The sequence below is a fragment of the Dasypus novemcinctus genome, chromosome 17, assembly GCF_030445035.2.
Source record: "Dasypus novemcinctus isolate mDasNov1 chromosome 17, mDasNov1.1.hap2, whole genome shotgun sequence".
In the NCBI taxonomy this organism is placed as follows: domain Eukaryota; kingdom Metazoa; phylum Chordata; class Mammalia; order Cingulata; family Dasypodidae; genus Dasypus; species Dasypus novemcinctus.
In genome coordinates, this window is record NC_080689.1 from 62486042 (window position 1) to 62504427 (window position 18386).

The 18386-nt window shown below is 48.5% G+C and overlaps 1 pseudogene; it reads right to left on the reverse strand.

Annotated features, from left to right (window-relative positions):
• The window catches only part of LOC131273758 (factor in the germline alpha-like), a 40991-nt pseudogene that overhangs the window by 22244 nt on the left and 361 nt on the right, over positions 1–18386 (reverse strand).

An 18386-nucleotide genomic window follows, 5' to 3' on the forward strand; every position in this document is an offset into this window, starting at 1 on the left:
TAACCTTGACACGTCCTGAGGCCAACCCCCACCAGATGGCCCCCCTGGGCCTCGACGGCCTTGGTGCTCCTCAAATCGAATGTGAGTGCCTGGCCTTCCCAGGAAGCCTGGGTCTCCTGCTCACATGCCCTCCACGGCCATGGGATTGATGGACAATAAAATTGAGATTGATCTGCACCCTGTGGACCAGGGGCATGTGGGGGGGCACCGGTGCCACTTGGATGCTGTGCAGTGGCCCGCTCTGCTCTCAGTGCAAAAATTCCCAGGCAAGCATGAGCAGATAACAGCAGAAAACAGTGCTGGAATGCGGGACTCGGCAGTTTTGCACAGGAAGCTCTGGGACATGTTGTTTTCAAAGTTGGAACAAAAGTGAACAAACGACATGAGCTGGGTGCTTCGGAAAGTGCAAAAGCTACTAGCAAACTCTATTCTCCTCTATTAGGAGAATCAACAGAACTTTATGAAGTTGTTGCAGAAAATCCAGGAATTGTCAAGAAATCTTGGTACCCAGGTAGTTGGTGATCAAGAAGACACTGAGTAAACCTTCAGAAATTGTTCAACGATAGACTGAAGCAGCATTTGAGAAATATGTAAAATCAATTTAGGAATGAAAATAAACTAATCTGAAGCAACTTAATCCAGAATAGTTATATTCAATTGTGGTAGGTAGAGATTTAAAATGGCAACTTTTTGCAAGATCAATGAAAAAGCTACATGTTGCAGCTATACTAAGGAAATAAACTTTGAAATAATTGCACATAAACATAATACAGGTTATTTTTTTCACAGCACCCTGTGACTTAGGCTACAATCTAGTTATTATATTCAGAATTCACAAAATGACCTGAAAATAAAAACTACTTCTAAAAATTGTGTAATTCAAGGGTAACATTGTTATCATAAGCCTTATATGATATTGTAATTATTGCTTATTATCCTACTAATAAAACATTCAACTTTTTCATTTAAAAAAGTCAAGATTGTGGAAGTGGCTGTGGCTCAATCAGTTGAGCTTCCATCTACCATATGGGAGGCCCTGGGTTCGTGTCCTGGGGCCTCTTTGTGAAGGCAGGCTCGCCTGTACCTCACAGAGAGCTGCTGGCCTGCAAGGCCTAAGGAGAGCTGACTCAGCAAGGTGACACAGCAAAAAGGGAAGCAAGTAGAAACACAGAAAAGCACGCAGCAAATAGACACAGAGAGCAGACCACAAGCAAGCCTCAAGGGGGGGGGGCAGGATATACTTTAAAATAAATGAATACAGAGACCCAGAAGTACACACAGCAAATGGACACAGAGAGCAGACAGCAAGCAAGCCTCAAGGGGGGAGTGGGATAAATTTTAAAATGAATGATTACAGAGACACAGAAGAATGCACAGCAAATGGACACAGAGAGCAGACGGCAAGCAAGCCTCGAGGTGGGGGGGGATAAAAAAAAATTCAAGCCAGATGACTGGAGAGGAAGCCCAAAGGGACCCGAGGGGCTGAGGGAAAAGCATGCTCCCTCACGCTCTCAAGGTGCCGCCCCACCACCCGCCTCTCCCTGCCCTGCTGCTGGCATCTGTCCACCTCAGGGAATCTCCCCACTCATTGAGGACAGTGGGGTTTGTTGTCCAGGTTTCTGCCTCCAGTGCAAGATGCTCAGAGGATTCAATATTGTTCCCTGCCTGACAGGAGACATGAAGGTTATGGGCTGTGCCCTCCCCTAGAGGAGGAAGGTCAAAGCACCAAAGGCCCTTGTCACACACCAACCCTGTCAGAACCACCCCAAGCCCCCAGCTCTGATCTGCTCTTCCTCAGAGGACACTGATGCCAGGTGAGCTCCTTGGGAAACACAGAACTCCTCAGCCTCCTCCAAGACTTCTTGACATCCAAAAAGTAATGCAAGCTTCCCCTGAAGAACTTCCAGCCTTGCAGGAGCAGCCAGAGAAGCTGAGTGGCAGCAGAGGTGGGAGGAGAGGGAACCAGGGGCTGATGGCGGATGTCCCAGAGCTGGCCTTCCTGAACCCGCCAGCGGCTTGCCACTGAGGCCCACGTCCTTGAGGCTCGGTTCTCCAAGGGCAAGTGCTGCTGAAACCAAGCCCCTGTCCCACTACCCAATTCCCCAGGGAGCAGCAGCTCAAGTCACCTGGCTCAGTACTCCTGGGACACTCGGCTCTGCTACCCAGAAAAACTCTCTGCTGAGACATGTGTTTTGTGATCATGTCACTTTATTTCCCATCTCACTGCTGCCACCGTACAGTCCTCTCCATCTCAATTCCCACCATCTGTCTAGGAAGTAGTCCATCCATCCAGACACTCTTTTACTTCCTTGACTTGATCTCCATCCACTCTGGCTGCCCACACCCAGGACTATCCCAGGACTTCCTCATCACCTGCTCTACCTGCCCTCACAGGTGTCACACACTAAGAGCTCATCCTGTCACCAGGAGCCCCAAGTCTCAGCTCTTTCCTCCCTCCTTGTCACCACATCCTGTTCTGTAACATCATCTCTACTGCAGCTATTTAAAATGGTGCCACAACACTCATTTCTTCATTCAAATGTTCAACATTCATGCCTTCATTGTTCGACATTCCTTAACTTCTATGAGCCGGGGACTGTTATAAAACGACCAATAAGACACGATTCATGCCCTCGAGGAATTTACAGTCTTGTGAAGTGAGAAAGATGTAAGAAGGGGATGGAAGATGCACTAATTAAATACCACGTGCAAGTTGGAATAGAGGCACGAAAGAGGGTTTGCCTATGTCACCTGGGCTGGAAGGGTGGGGCTTAGGAAGGGCATCCAGGATGAGATGTTCCTTGAGATGAGTCATTAAAAAAAAAAACTGAAGGGGTGGGGAATGGGGAGTTAATACTTAATTGGTAGAGAGTTTCCATTTGGGGTCAAGGAAAGCTTCCAGCCAGAAAAGATGACAATGGTTGAACAATATTGGTGAATGTATATACAGAAATAGATAAAATGGGAGATTTTAAGTTATATACATGTTACCACAATAAAAAAATTTTAAGAAAACAATGAACTGTACAATACAAAGAGTGAACCCTACTCTAACCTATGGACTATAGTTAATCATATGATTATAATAATATTGGTTCATCGATTGTAACAAATGTACCCATTAAGGGAGAACGTTAATCACGGGCAAAGCTCTGAACTTTCTGCAGGATTTTCCTGTAAACCTACAACTGCTCTAAAATTTAAAATTTTTAATCAGAAAATCACTTTAAAAAAAAAAAAAAAACTGAGGAAGATTTTCCAGGTGATCAGGTCCAAGTAAAGCCTTCTAGACAGGGGAAGTGGCAGGTACAAAGGCAGGCAGGCAAGAAACCACATAGCTGGAGCTGACATGTGCAAACCTGGGCTATGGCCCCCATGCAAGGGGTGGGAGAGGAGCCTGGAGAGGCTTTCAGCACTAGATCTTATGCACATAACAAGGAATTTGGATTTTTCCCTGTGAGCAGTGGGAGGCCCTGAAGGGTTTTACCCAATGGCTCAGGTTTGCACTGTAAATATTTCAAAGTGATGTAATGTGAAGGCACAACAGGAAAAAAAAGACCATCCCGTTTGGGCCAGAAACATCCATCAGAACCCAAATGCAAAGATCTCAGGAAGAGACAGACAGCGTGGACCGGGCGTTCTCAAAGTGTGTTCCCTGGACGAGCAGCATTGCGCCTCCTGGGAACGTGGCAGAAATGCCCATTCTCAAGCCCAGCGCAGAACTGCTTTTTCTGAAATTGTTTCTGAACAGTCTGTATTTAACAAGGCCGCGTGTGATTCTTATGCTCTGAGGCCTCAGAACCAGTCATCCAAACCCAACCCAATTAGGGCCCACCAGCAGCCTCTTTTTATAAACAGTGTCACTGGAGCAGCCACACCCATTCATTTACAGGTTCTCTTTGGCTGCGTCAGCAGTGCAAGAGGACAGCACTGAGGAGCCATTACAGAGACTGTGGCCCACAGGTCTCAATTTTACTATTTGGCCCTTTAAGGAAAAGTTAAAGTAATGATACTGCACCCTGAATGCCCATGTTTTAAAACTTCGTGGTGCTCAGGCTAAATCCCAGACCAAAATCCGTAAGATTTCTATACATGAGTCCCAGGCATGTGCTTGGGTGACTCCAATGCACAGCCAGGATGGAGCACCTCCCAGTCCATACTAAAGCAGGAGGGCAGCAGGGGGGCTCGAGGAGAGGCAGGAAGGAGGAAAGACTTCCAGGCACTGGTCCGCATGGCCAGTGATTCCTTAGACTCGACTGGAAACAGGGGAAAGAGCAGGGGCTCGGCACTGCCTGCCAAGTCCTCATTTGTCAGCCCCCATCTCTCCAGCAGCTTCTCCCAACCATCCCTTCTCTCCCCCAGCTCCCTACAGGCATCCTCCTCCTTAGCAAGTGACCTCCTATGCCACCCAGAAACAGATGTGGTTAACACTAGCTCTCGCAGTCTCGTGTTCCCACATCTGCACTTGGACACCAACTTCCACACCTGCTCCCCTCCCAGCCTCAGAGATTCAAGTACCATCCCAGCCTCCTTCAAGGCCAGTCATGCAACGTGCATTTCACTCTCCTCCCTATCTTCAGCCTCCACCTCTTTCCTGTTCCCCTTCCTTGAACCCCAGGTGAAGCCTATCTGAATCTAGAAACTCACTCTCAAGTTCACCAAAATATTAGCAAGTGGTTCTGATGGAAAGCAGGCAAATTTTCATGGCAATACTGATGATTGTTTTCTCATCTTGCAATTTTTTAATATTTGCCACACTGTTTATAATTAACAGATAGATGTTACAATGGAGGAATAGATGATTTGATTTTTATTCCTCCCCCCTTTTCACCTTCCCTCTCAGCTATGTTCCTTGACAGACTCATACACCTGATCGATTCACGCCCAACAACCATGATCTGCTTCCACCGAAATTTCATTCCAATGACTTATTAACTGCCTAGCCTCGGTGGATGCTTTTCGGTTCTTATTTTACATGACCTCTCTGGCATGTGCCAGAACTGACCACTCCCATCTGGAAATTCTCTCCTCTTTTGGCTTTCCCACATGCACATCTCCCAATTCCCCTGTCCTCAGTTGGTTCACACACACGTCTTTCCCTTCTTGCCTCCTGAAGGTTGATTCCTGGCCCCACACTCAGCCCTCTTCTGTGTTTTTGTCTCATGCAAACCGCCCACTCCAACTGCTGCAACCAGAACCTACATACCCGGGGCACCCAAGCCTGTGTCTGCAGCCCTGGCCTCTCTCCTCAACTCCAGACAGCCTGCAAGTGACGTCCACTTGGATGTCCCCCAAAGCACCACAGACGGCATTTCCAAATCTTGCTGCTCCTCTTCCTCCTTTATTCCTCAGTTCGGGACCCCTCCTTTCAGTCACCCAAGTCAGAACCTCAGTGTTCTCCTTAAAACCCTTCAGTGGCTCCTCATTTTCTGGAGGATGAAAGCCAAGGTCACTCACAGACCTTCCAATCTAGCCCATGTCTCTCCAGCCCTAGCCACCCCTCTAGCCCAGGGTTTTTCAAATTGCAATCACTGACCCATTAGTGGGTCATAAATTTGGTTTATCAGTTTTGACAAGCTTTGCTCTTTTTTTAAAGAATAGAATATAAAATGTCAGAGTGAATTCCTGCAGGAAAGGTTTTGCTTTTTGAAACTCGCATAGATAGATTACATAGATGATTAGATAGAAAGATAATAGATTTCCTTCCCCCCTTCCACAAAAGAACCCTTCTCCCCTTTCTTTTTGCCTCCCCCCTGTCAGTTCCCAGTACTTGCTTCTAACTTAACACCTCTTTCACCAATCTATATGACTTTGCTTACAGGTCTGTCTCCATCTTGCATCTTGTAACCTTCTCAAGAGCAGGCATCATGTCTTATTCATCTTTAACCCCTGACACATGGTAGATGTTCATGAAAGTGTCAGACACATGCTTGAATGCTGGCTACAAGGTTAAGTGCATTACCTGTGTTGATTCATTTGATCCTCCCTATGAAGCAAATCCTATTGCCCCCATTTTGCAGGTGAAGCTCAGAGAAGGTAAGCAACTTGTTCAGGTTCACACTGTTTGTGATAGCTGGAAGTCACAAACAGGTTGTCTGGCCCTAAATGTACACTCTGCCATTACCACATGCCTTCATCACAAAGATCTGGTTTGCAAAAGAAGATATATTGTGGAGAGATTGTAAGCCACCTGAGAGCAGGGACATAGTTTCTCATGTCTTCTGCGCTACCGCCTGGGCACAGAAGAGCTGCGTTTATTGGATTTGTCCTCTCTCCACCACCCTTGCTCTTTCCCAGAGGGGACACATGCTTGAGGCTAAATGAGCAGAGACATCCCAGCAACTCTGCCCTCCCCACGGTGGACCCTCCCTACCACTTACTTTGGGTCCTTTGTAGCTGCTCCTGTGAAGCAAAGGCTGCATGGAGGGTCTCCAGGCTGCTCTCCTGCTCCTGGATTTTCACGCTTAATGAGTTGATATTACTCACATTAACTTGTAGCCTCTGGATCTCAGCCTGTGCCTCCTGCAGTCTGTTTTCTCACATGTGGGTCTGGGAATTTAAGGCAGCACCCTTCATTCCTTGTGTTAGGGTCTCTAACTCCCCTGGCATTTTCCAATACTGCTCTTATTCCTGGGAGCTCAACTTTTGTCTGCTCCATCCTGCCCTTTGCCATTTGGGTCTGGGCAATGGCAGTTTCCAAATCTTTTTTAACAACTGAATCACTTCACCAGCCCTGTCCAACCGACCTCTTAATAACTGGATCTCAAAAGTGCTGTTGTCTACACTGCCTTTTATAAAGTTCTGGGTCTGGGAATTGAAAGCACTTGCATTTCCAGGACCTCCCCAGAGCCTCTGGATCTCAGCATTGGGCCCTTCCAAACTGCTGCTTAAAACCTGGTGCTGGGTCCTTAAAACACTGACCTTCTCCAGGTTGCCTTTCAAAAGGTGGGTCTGAACACTGGCATTCTGTAAACTCATATTTCAAAGTGTAAACCTGCCTTTAACACATGAATTTCAGCCTTGGCATTTTCTAGGCCTCAGCTTCACATGTGGTGTACAACCCTGGTGTTTTCTAACTGCTTTGTAAGAAATCTTGGGTCTCGGAATTCAATGGGTTTGCATTCTCCAGAGCTCTCTTTAGGCACTGTGTCTCACCATCAATCCCCTCCAAGGAATTCCTTAACATCTGGGTCTGGATATGGCAGGTGCCAGCATCCTCTAGAACTCCTTTGACCATCCAGATGCCAGCACTGGTGTTTTTCATGTGGCTGCTGAGTGTCTGGATCTGAGAACAGACATTGTCCACCTTGTACTTCGGCATCTGCATCTCCACAGCCCAGGTGCTAGAATGCTCTTTAAACAGCTGGAGAGCTTCTTTATCTCGGCCACTGGGCCAAAATGGTGGGAATCTTCAGGGGAGGAAATGCAGAGGTCGGGCAAAGAGGCCCATTTCATGGGGAAGCAGAGATCAACCAGCGTGTTCTAAAGATTTCCATGGGGAGATGCCTACACCATGGCCCTGAGAGCACCCCCCGTGGCCTGTTGCCTCCCTGACCCTGGACCAAGCAATAGCCAAAGACCTAATTAGCCATCACACATGAACTAATGTATCCAAAGCATTGAAATTGTTGCTTACTGTAAACTAGTTACCCACACACACACCAAAAGTCATGCTGGTGAGACTTGGATTCTTTTGCTGTTGTAACTGAACTTGAAAATAACTCATTATATAACTTAGAGCTGTTGAAGTTTAATTCCACAGAAATTTCACCATTAGAAGAGTCATAGAGAAAAAGAAGATGTGAATAAGGCCCATCTTTAGTCCTGAGCTATATTTGTACAACAACCATTGAGCCTCTTGACCTATCATTGTTAGTCCTGAAAACCATGTAAACCACAAACAGATTTTCTGATTACAAATTCAGGGGGGGAAATACAATAGGAACAAAATGGGTGCTCCTGGCTGAAGGCCCCTGTTCAATCCACAGTGCTAAAGATGGAGGTGTGCCACACCTTCAGGTCACCCGGGGCCTCTGAGCTTTGATTGCCTCTGAAAGGGTTGGGCAACCCTACAGAAAACGGAGGACAAGAGTCCCTTCAGAGCAATTTGGGGATATGAGAGCCCTGAGTGAGAGATCTTGGCCACCAGGGCCGTTCAAGGAAACTGCAGCCCTTTCCTCTGCAGGGTCTTTCCCAGCAAGCCCACCTGCCACTGCCCCTGGTCTTGCCATCACCCGTGGCTCTCCTCACGAGCAAGGACTCAATTTCACACATCCATGGTCACCGCCTGGTTGCATCCACCCTCAGGACCCCTGCCCTATTCCTCAAGCCCTGGCTAGGGGAAGTGGGAGACCACCTGGCCTTTGGAGGTGTGAGAAGAACAGAAAGGAAGTCCAGGTTGATCTTCAACAAAGAAGCAAAGGCAATTCAGTGGAGAAAGCATAATCCTTTCAACAGATGGCCCTGGAACAATTGAATAGTAATATCCAACAAATAAAAATGAACTTCAGGGAAGTGGCCTTGGCCCAACAGATAGGGTGACCATCTACCACACAGGAGGTCCGTGGTTCAAACCCTGGGCCCCCTTTACCCATGTGGCGCTGGCACATGCGCAGTGCTCATGCACGCAAGGAGTGCCGTGCCATGCAGAGGAGCACCAAGCTCAAGGAGTGTGCTCTGTAAGGAGAGCCACCCAGCATGAAAGAAAGTGCAGCCTGCCCTGGAGTGGCACTGCAACAAGGAGAGCTGACACAAGAAGATGACACAAGAAAAAGAAACACAGGTTCTCGGTACCGCTGATAAGGATAGAAGTGGTCTCAGAAGAACATGCAGTGAATGGACACAAAGAAGAGACAACTGGGGGGGGGAGAATAAATAAATAAAATAAATAAATCTTTTTTTAAAAAAGTGAACTTCACACCTCACACCTTTACACAAACAATAACTCAAAATGAATCATTGACCTAAACTTTAAAATTTCTGGAAGAAAATGGGAGAAAATCTTCATGACTTTGGGCAAGGCAAGTAGACTGAGAGAAGATATTTGCAAATCACACATTTGATAAAGGACTTGTATCTAGAATATATAAAGAATTCTCAATATTCAACAAGACGACAAACCCATTTTTTAACTAGACAGAGCAGATTTAAAATAAAAAACTGGAAACAACCCAAATCCCGTCAACAGCTAAGTGGGTAAGTCGTGGCGTAGCCATAAAATGGAACACTGCTCAGCAATAAATAGGAATGGACTACTGTGCACGCCACGACAAGGGGGAAACTCAAGATAGTTATGCTGAGTGGAAGAAGCCAGAAGAGAAAAAAAGAGTATATCCAGTTGATCCTTTATATGTCTATAAGGAGAAAATGCAAACTAAACCACAGAGACAGAAAGTAGAGCCGCAGTTGGCTGGGGAGAATGGAAAATGGAGAGAGGGATTACAAAGGGTTAAAAACTTTGGTGGGGGGAGGGCAGGTGGTGAATGTGCTCAGCATCTTGACTGTGGTGATGGTTTCATGTGTGTACACATATCAAAACAGGTTGTACACTCTATGTGCACTTTGTGATGCTCATTACACTCAATATACCTACATTGAAAAAAAAAGGATTATGCCCTCCTCTAAAGAGGTCAGACCCACTGAGGGGCCTGGGGATGGTAGGGGAGAGGCTTGTCCTGGGTCCTGGGCCTCCTGACACCAGCTCCCTTCCCGCCCTCCCTCCCTCCACTGTGGCTACTCACTGTCTGGTTCCACAGGTGGTGGCCAGGTGGTGTCTCCCAGTGGGACTGAAACTCCTGGAATGAGGAATCTGCCCGAGGTTGTTGAACTGAAAGACCCCACTCTTGGGTCAACACCACCTCTCTCCTGGGGCCTGGGGACAGGGTGCACACACCCTAGCGGTTGGATTCCAGAAGGAGGGCGTTGGCTCCAAGCCCCTCTCAGGGTCTTCCCTCATGAGCTTTGGTTCTGGAGAGGAGCCTCCCCCCTTGGATGGTGGACTCTGTCTGCTCCCAGGAAGCATCTGGCCCAGACCTGGGGCTGGAGGTGGAGTGCCCCTCTGGGTGCATTCGGGGTCCCTAGAGTGCTTTATGCAGGACGAGGAGGAAGAGCCATTGGGGTTCAGATGCGCGAGGGGCTCACCCACAACAAGGAGAGCCACGAGGGGGGAGAGCACGGCCACCACCGCCAACACCAGCGTGGCCTCAACTCGCCTCCTCATCTTGGGGCCACAGAAACCACTGCCACGGGGCCCGTCTCTGTGGGAGAAGCCAGTGTCCAGGGCGAGCGTGTGCTCCGTGCTCCTGCCCCCTCAGTCTCCCTGTCTGTACTGTGGGTGAGAACTACGGCCGTGCTTCTCACACAGGGATTCTGGAGAAGGAGGAGCACCTGAGACGAGAGGGGCACCTGGGGCATTGTGGCATCACACAGCCAGGTAGTCCAGCTGGGAGCACAGCACCCAGAAATGGAGGAGGATGGCGGGGGCAGGGGGAACCACAGAAGAGGAGTTCTGCAAGCCTGTCCGAAGGAAGGATGGAGGAAACGAACAAACAGGAGCAAAGCTGCTTCACGGGTCCTGCCCACAGCAAGCTCACACCCTGTGGGGCTGCCACCACCCCCACACCCCAGCAGGGGGTCCCTGGATCCTGAGAAAGAGCCTCTGCCTCAGAGTGTCAGCCCTAGAGCCTCCCTGCTGGAGGTCACAATGCCCCCTGGGTTGTGAGATGGGCCGGGCCTGCAGCTCTAGCTTCAGAATAAAGTGTGTTCAGGGAAACCTGCTAAGGGTGGAGAGTGAGTGAGTCCCAGGACCCTGAGGTGAGCAGCTGCGATTTAAAACCAGGTCCGTCAAGTTTACAGTTCACACCCTTCCTCTAACCAGGGTGTCATCCCCAAGGGAATGGGTCTGAGGATTGGGTGTGTGCTCCAGGGTCCTCGGCCTGACCCTGTTTATTCTTCAGGCCAGAAGAGCAACAAGCCGAGCTCTGGCCTGCCAGGGAGGGGCTCAGAGAAATGGCAGCAGGCTGGGGACACCCCAAACCATGGGACAGGCTTGTGAAGCTAATGTCTACAGCCCTTTTATCTGGCTGGCGAATCTAAGCAGGCATATTCTAAAGAGCAGTAGTTCCTTCCACTGGCAGAGACTTTCAGGGCAAAAGGAGCACAAAACTCAGCACTGTGGGTGAACCAGGGGGTACACCTACATCGTCCCTTGACCGTCCCACACCCACTGGAGAGGGCACCCACTGCACTGTAGCAGAGAAGCACTAGGAAGTCTTTGTTAAAAACTCCAAGTCAACTACACCCAGATGGAAAACCCCCTCCCCCATTCACTACCTTATAAAGCCTGTAGGGTGTTTAATCACTCAGCCTCAGGTTGTTTATCTGCAAAGTGGAGGACACCAACCTTGTAGCTTTTTCTGGTGAACAATGTAACGGACAGGTAAAAATACCTCACCAAGCATCCAACACTTAAAAGTCATCAGTAAATGGTACTGATGACTAAAATGGACACACCCTTGTCTGCTCAGGCACTGTGCCACCAACCCTTCAAACTTTTCTAGCTGAGCTAATGTTATAGTGGCCAAAGAATCTGTAGTTCATGACACTTGAAATGTAACATGAGGTGCCTCATTTTTTTTGTCAGAGAGGCCAGAGGCCCTGGGCTACCAGCACCTCATTTCTCTGGAGTGTGACACCTCACCACCCTCTTGTCCAGCTCTAAAGTCCTGGAACTCTGATGACCTTGTCCCTAGAGGACACAGGCCCTAGAGGAACTGGCTCCCTGTGGACACCACCTAGGATTTGCTTTGAGACCGAATTGTGGAGGAAAAGGTGGAAGGGGGCGTCCTTTGCGACCTGAGCACTGGAGCAGCCCACAGGGCAGGGAAACTGAGGCTCAACACAAGTGCACTAATGAGCTCTTTAAAAGCACCTGTCAGTGGAGACATTTTTGCATCTGTCGGGAGCCTCAGCTGTCCCCCTCCAGGACCCGGTTCCCGCGAAAGCCCAGGCGGTGAGGGGCCCACACGCGGGGCGCACAAAAAGCAGCTGGTTATGGTAAGGGCACCAAAGCCACCATCACTCCCCCGCCAACCAGGCGCAGGAGGGGGACCTCAGGAGGTCTGAAGCCGCGGCGAGCGAGGCCGCCCGGGGAGGCTGAGAGGGCAGGGCCAGCCCGCCCGCGGGAAGGGGTCGGAGGCGGCCGAGCAGCGACGGCCCTGGACGCCCGCGCTCCTTGGCCTTGGCCCCGCGCCGCCGCTCCAGCGACACCTGCACGTCCTGGATCGCCGAGTAGTCGCCCGAGGGCAGACGCCTGAGCCGGCAGATGGCAGCCAGCTGGGCAGCGGCCCGAACTGCTCCCGCAGCACGTCCTCCAGCACCTCGGCCTCCGGGGCGTCCAGGAAGGCGGCGGCGCCGGGCTGGGCCCTGACGGCTCAGGCGCAGCGTCCATGGCTGAGCGCGAGGCCGGGCCCGCCCCCCACAGCCCCTGCCCTGCTGGGCAGAGGAGAGGCCGCGCTCAGGGAGAATTGGGCCGCCAGGGTTAAAGGCAGGGATCGGTTTTTAACTAGCTCCAGCGGTGATTACCAGGAGCCTTGACTAACAGCACTGGGTCCCGAACTTGACTGCACCTGCCATCCCCCGGCGGGGGGCGGGGGCGGGAGGGAAGCAAGTCCATAATAGACCATTCCAGCCCAATTCCTACATGTGTATTCAAAAAGACACGGGTACATATGCATAAATTCACATGCACGTACACGTATGCATAGACACAAATTGACTGCACTTGCAACTTTTAAAAAATCCACTTTCAAATAAATGTTGTAGAAAAGGTAAAAGAATAATAACAAAGAGCTCCTGCCTCCACTTCTCTCTACTATTTAATCACATTTGCTCCATCACCCTTTTCTATGAATAGTCCCACTTTCATTATTCTTTTTCTGAACTATTTAAGTGGCAGAAATGATGTTCCAACAGGGAGGGAGGAAGGAAGAGGAAGAAGAAATCCTCATTGTGTCTGGGCTATGCTGATTCCAGAAATTCATGGGCCCCTACTGATACGAATTGGAGAAGGGAAAGTGCTCTCTCACGATAGAATGCCACCAATTTGGCCACCATCAGGGAGTCAACAATGGACACCAAGGAGTTGCTCCTCACGAAATAGTTCTCAATGACAAAAGGAAAACTAGTCAGTTTAGGGTGAAACCACCTGGCAGGCACCCCTTTGACCAGGTGATCAAGGTTAGCATCAGCAGTGGGGGCACAGGTAACATCATGCAAGTCCTGATGAGATGCGCGGAGAAAAGCCGAGCTCCGTTTCTATGGGATCCCTGCCAAGAAGGCCTGACTAAGTCTCAACATGAGGAAACATTGGGTAGATTCAGCCTACAGAAGGCTTGTGTGCTTACACGTATACACATACATCTACATCGATGTTTGCATGTATCTTATGCATGTGTTTATTTTGAAAGCCATGAGTGCATTAATATTTCCAGTTCCAACCAACACCTCAGATTTCTCTCTAGTTTTCCCCCTTTCCTTATTTTTAATTTCCTTCTCCAACAGTGAGAATCCTGACCCCCATTGTCCTCAATATATTGATTTATTTGCCCAGTCGCTGTGCATAGCCAATTTCCTAAGCACACCAGCCACTCCCTTGGCTCCCTGCCATCTGCTTGGCCCCACCTCCTGCCCAGCTCCCAGCCATGCCACTCTCTAAGGGAAGGGCAAAGGAAAAAGAAGAGGACACACCAAATTGTAAACCATGGTTCCCGAGCAGTGAGTCTGGGAGTGAGATATGATCTGTGCATCACATCTTTTAGATTGTTTGCATTGTTCACAGTAAACATCAGCCACTTTTATTAAAAAAAGGATTTTTTAATGAAAAACTAGTTTTTAGACCTCAGTAAATTTGATGTTATCTTCTGGTAAGCAGATAGAAGGCAGCAAGAACCATTTGTGTAGGAAAGAAGCTTAAAATGGAGATAGTTCACCTATTCACTTAGTTTTCCTTAAGAACAGCATAAATATTATTTTTCTATTTTATTGCCAAACTCTTTAGTGGGCAAGAAGTATACATCAGGAGTCCAGTGTGAGAACCCCAGACTTTACTCCTTCTTTTCTGTTTTTAAGATTTATGTATTTATTTCTCCCATCCTCCATTGTGTTTGTATTCACTGTCTGCTTTCTGTGTGCATTGGGTGTGTGTTCTTCTGTGTCTGCTTATCTTCTCTTTAGTCGACACCGGGAACCAATCCTGGGACCGTCCAGAATGGGAGAGGGTTGCGCAATCTCTTATACCACCTCAGCTCCCTGTTCTGCTGGATCTTTTATTATCTCTCTTCTGCGTCTCTTTTTCTTGCATCATCTTGCTTGCATCAGCTCTCCTTGTGGGCCTGCTCTCCTACATGGGCCAGCATTCTGCTCGTGCCAGCTCACCACATGAACTAGCTTACCTTCAGCATAAGACCTGAGGAATGGATCCCTGGACCTCCTATATGGTAGATGGGCGCCCAATTGTGTGAGCCACATCCTTCCCTTTATTCCTTCTTCCTCCTGAAGCAACCTCAGCTCTAACTTTCTGGCCTCTTATGTGTTAGCCATCTGTTCTGAAGGAAAGCAATCATAAACCCATGTGAGCTAACATGTTAAACCTGAGAGTGATTTGGTGTTGATACCCTGACACCACATAGCATTTAGCTGACATAAATTTTCATCTGTGTCAATCTCATTGGTTCCTCATAACCCTGTGTTAAAGGCAGAAGAAGTATAGTTACTCCTAATATATTCATTCACTCAAATATATTCCTTGATGACTCATATGACAGACATTGTGTTAGCACCTGGGACATAAAGGACTATTAACTTAGTCCTGAAGATTTCACATCTGAGAGAGCCCACTCTCTAACTGATAATAACCCTCTGATATGATGCAAGCTTCTAGTGACATGAACAAGGAAAGAAGGGACTGATATTCCTTGTGATTAAAAAGAGGTATCATTCAAAATCGATGGTGGGTAAGAACTCAGACACAGGAGTCTGACACTAGCCATGTGACCTTGGGCAAGTCACATACTCTCACTGAGCCTCAACTTCCTCTTCTCAAAAATATAACCTACTCCACAGAAATTTGTGGGACAATGAACGAGAAAGCATGAATATATGGTGCTTGCAGTGAAACATGTGGAAACAAGAACCTGCTTATTCAGGCAAAATCTTTCACTTTTTTTGCCATAAATACCTGCCCCCATAATATGTATTTGTTGAGTAAATGAATGAAAGAATGATTAGGTAGATGAGTGAATTAGACATACCTATAGAATACTGGTGGATAAGTATCCTCTTCGAGACTGATGATATCACTTGGTTGAGGTACACAAGTCCTATTCCAGTTGCACTCACCTCGCACTGATCTACTGGCCTAGCAAGGCTTTTCTCCTTTCCAGACTGCCTGACATACCTGAGCACCTCTGCACCTCAGAATACATTGCTTTCACTAGGTTTGCTCCTGCCTCCAGCCCTTCCTTTTGGATCCACATTTATGCCATCCTCAAGTACTGCCATTTTATTCTCTGAGTCCTAACTTCCTTGCTGTCCAGTTAAATGCCAGCTTGCTAGAGTCAGTCCTTGGGATAAGGACGGGACCACACAGCTAAGTCAGTGTATGGTGCTGTTGCAGAGAAGGAAGGGCTGCCTAGTTGGCTGATGGTAGAGGTGCCGGGTCTCTGAGCAAAGGGGACAAGGGTGGGAAGCTGTGGCCTAAACTTTTACCTATTTCTTATTGGACAGAGTTGCTCTGTTTCAAAAAGCAGGGTGTCCACTTGTTCCACATCATGCTTCTCAGGCCTGCTTCTGGGGTATGGTATGTAGGGGTACAACTTCTCCAGCAATGGAGTCACTCCTGTGTGAGTTTCCACTGCTGCTGCCAGCTTTGTCTTTTCCTCTGTCTTCCTAGCTACTTGAGAGGGAAATGAGAAGACCTCGAAGCAGGTGCCATTTTAAACAGAGTGCCCCTAGTAGGCACTTTCCATGAGACATTTTTTTTCCACTTAAAGCTAAAAAAGGGAGAGTTATGCAGGCAGCAAGAAGTAACACCCGGCCTCTCCGGGGGTGAGATGCACTGGGACTTGGCACATGGAAGGCACTAAAAAATGTTGTCATTGCCATTATTTCTCCTGCCAGATGGGCCTGTGGACATCTAAAGGAAGGTCAGGCCTGCTCCCCTTACTCAGGAACAAATAACTGGCACTCCTCACACCTCCCCCTCTCTACCCTGGAAGGAGGACTCATGCTCTGGGTAGAGGTTTCCATCAGGTGAGAGTAGCAGAAGCTATGAACAATTAGGGAACTGAACACCTGGATTTGGAGAAATTCGATTTTGGTGATTTAGTTTTGTATTTCTGTTTCCCTTAGGCTTTCAATAACTGTGGCCTCTAATCAGTCAGAGTGGACATCATCCCAAATCCCTCAAGACTGAGAAATGGAGAAACATATGTGCCTCAACCAATTGGGCTCCCATCTACCATATAGGAGGTCCTGGGTTCAATGCCCAGGGCCTCCTGGTGAAGGAAAGCTGGCCCTGTGGAGTGCCGGCCCATGTGGGATTGTGGCCCCACGCAGGAGTGCCAACTAACATGCAGAGCTGGTACAGCAAGATGTTGCAACAAGAGACAGAGAGGAGAGAAAATATGAAGATGAAGCAGAATAGTGACATGAGGTGGCACAAGAGAGTAAACAGCTCTCTCCCACTCCAGAAGGTCCCAGAGCCACAAAACGAGAACCCAAGCAGATGCAGAAAACTCACAGCAAATGGACACACAGCGTAGACAATGGGGGGGAGGGGGACTGATGGGGGCTGAGGAGAGAAATAAAAATAAATATTTAAAAATAATCAATTAAAAAAATACTGAGTAATGAACAAAAGGGGGTGATGGGGGAACCACTGACTAAACCAGATGTACTGTTATTGCACCTATCTTGTGTAAACTGAGTAATTTTTCACAGTTACATAAAAACAAATTTTTTAAATCATAGGCTATTTTATTTGTACATAAGGGACAATGGACTCTATCCCGATCCCAGGAATGGGGTGACCACGTCAAGAAGAGGGAGATTATCCCAGGGTTTTGTTTTCTTTCAGGCAGAGCCTCCTTAACAGGCCCCACCTTCTTCCCACCTGGAGCCCCTACCCCAGGTGTCCCCACCTCCCCAGCACTTGGAGAAGGGGTTGAGATGACCATGAAGTGATTGGGGGCCATTTCTAAAACTGGAGCTGTCCCCCTAGAGGGCCTCCTGCCACGCAACAGCAAAGTCATCAACCACTTATCCCAGCTGAGAGTCAATGCAGGATCAGAAAATAGTCTAGCTATTTAAAGCAGAATCCAAGAGCTTTCCAAGGGATTTGGGTGCTCACTCATGGGGAGGGTGGAGGTGCTGGCTCCTGCAAGAGCTGGCCCTCTGATCAGCCCCACAACACCAGCCAACTGACCTGCCCTGGAGCACCTGTCTGTTATGCTGTTACTGGAGCTCTGAGCTCAAGGACATACCACCAACGCTGCGCTCCGGGTTCAGGAAGCTTCTGCCACTACAGCTGCCACCTGACACCCACAAAAGCTAGCGAACTTCACATCTCCACCACCTTGCTGGTCCACAGAAAATAGACAAAAAGGCAGGAAGATGAGTCCTGCCTGGATTCCACCACCTCCTCAGTCTCACACAACTGCTTCTACTTAAATCATCTTGACTGGTGTCCGGAATCCTGGACACAGGGGATTCTGGGAAATGAAGCTGGGCCTTCCTGCCTCTGCAGTGGAGAAAGACACCCTGGATGAGGCTAAGGGGCCCAAGCCACATCATTCTCCTCTTGGAGACTCAGCAGAATTGCCCTCTCTCCTGCACATGCTTCAGCGGATCCACCTCATGTGTCTTTCCTCCATCTGTTGCCCTGGGACCCAGCTGAGATGACCAACCCCCTCAGGGACCACCCCCTCCCACTGGTCAGGTCTGGCTCAGACACAGATTTGGTTCTCTCCTCTTATCAGGGAAGGCATGAAAGAGTTTCCACAAAGCAGACTTAGTAAGAGAAGGCAAAGAGTGATGTAAAGAAAGGATCGAGGGGAGCAGCTGTGGCTCAAGCAGTAGAGCTCCCGTTTACCATGGGGAGGACTGGGCTGTGATCCCAGGACTTCCTGGTTAAAAAAAGAAAGGCTTCCCAGACCTGCCAAGAGGCAGAGGCCCCTGTGCAGCAAAGTGACATACCAAAAGATGATGAGGGAACAAGATTTATATAAATTAAAAAAAAAAAAACTTTGTCCAGAATACCTATGTCTAGAACTCAGGTCTGCCACCTCTACTGCAGTTCTTTTACCATGAGGTATGAGGGGACTCCCCCC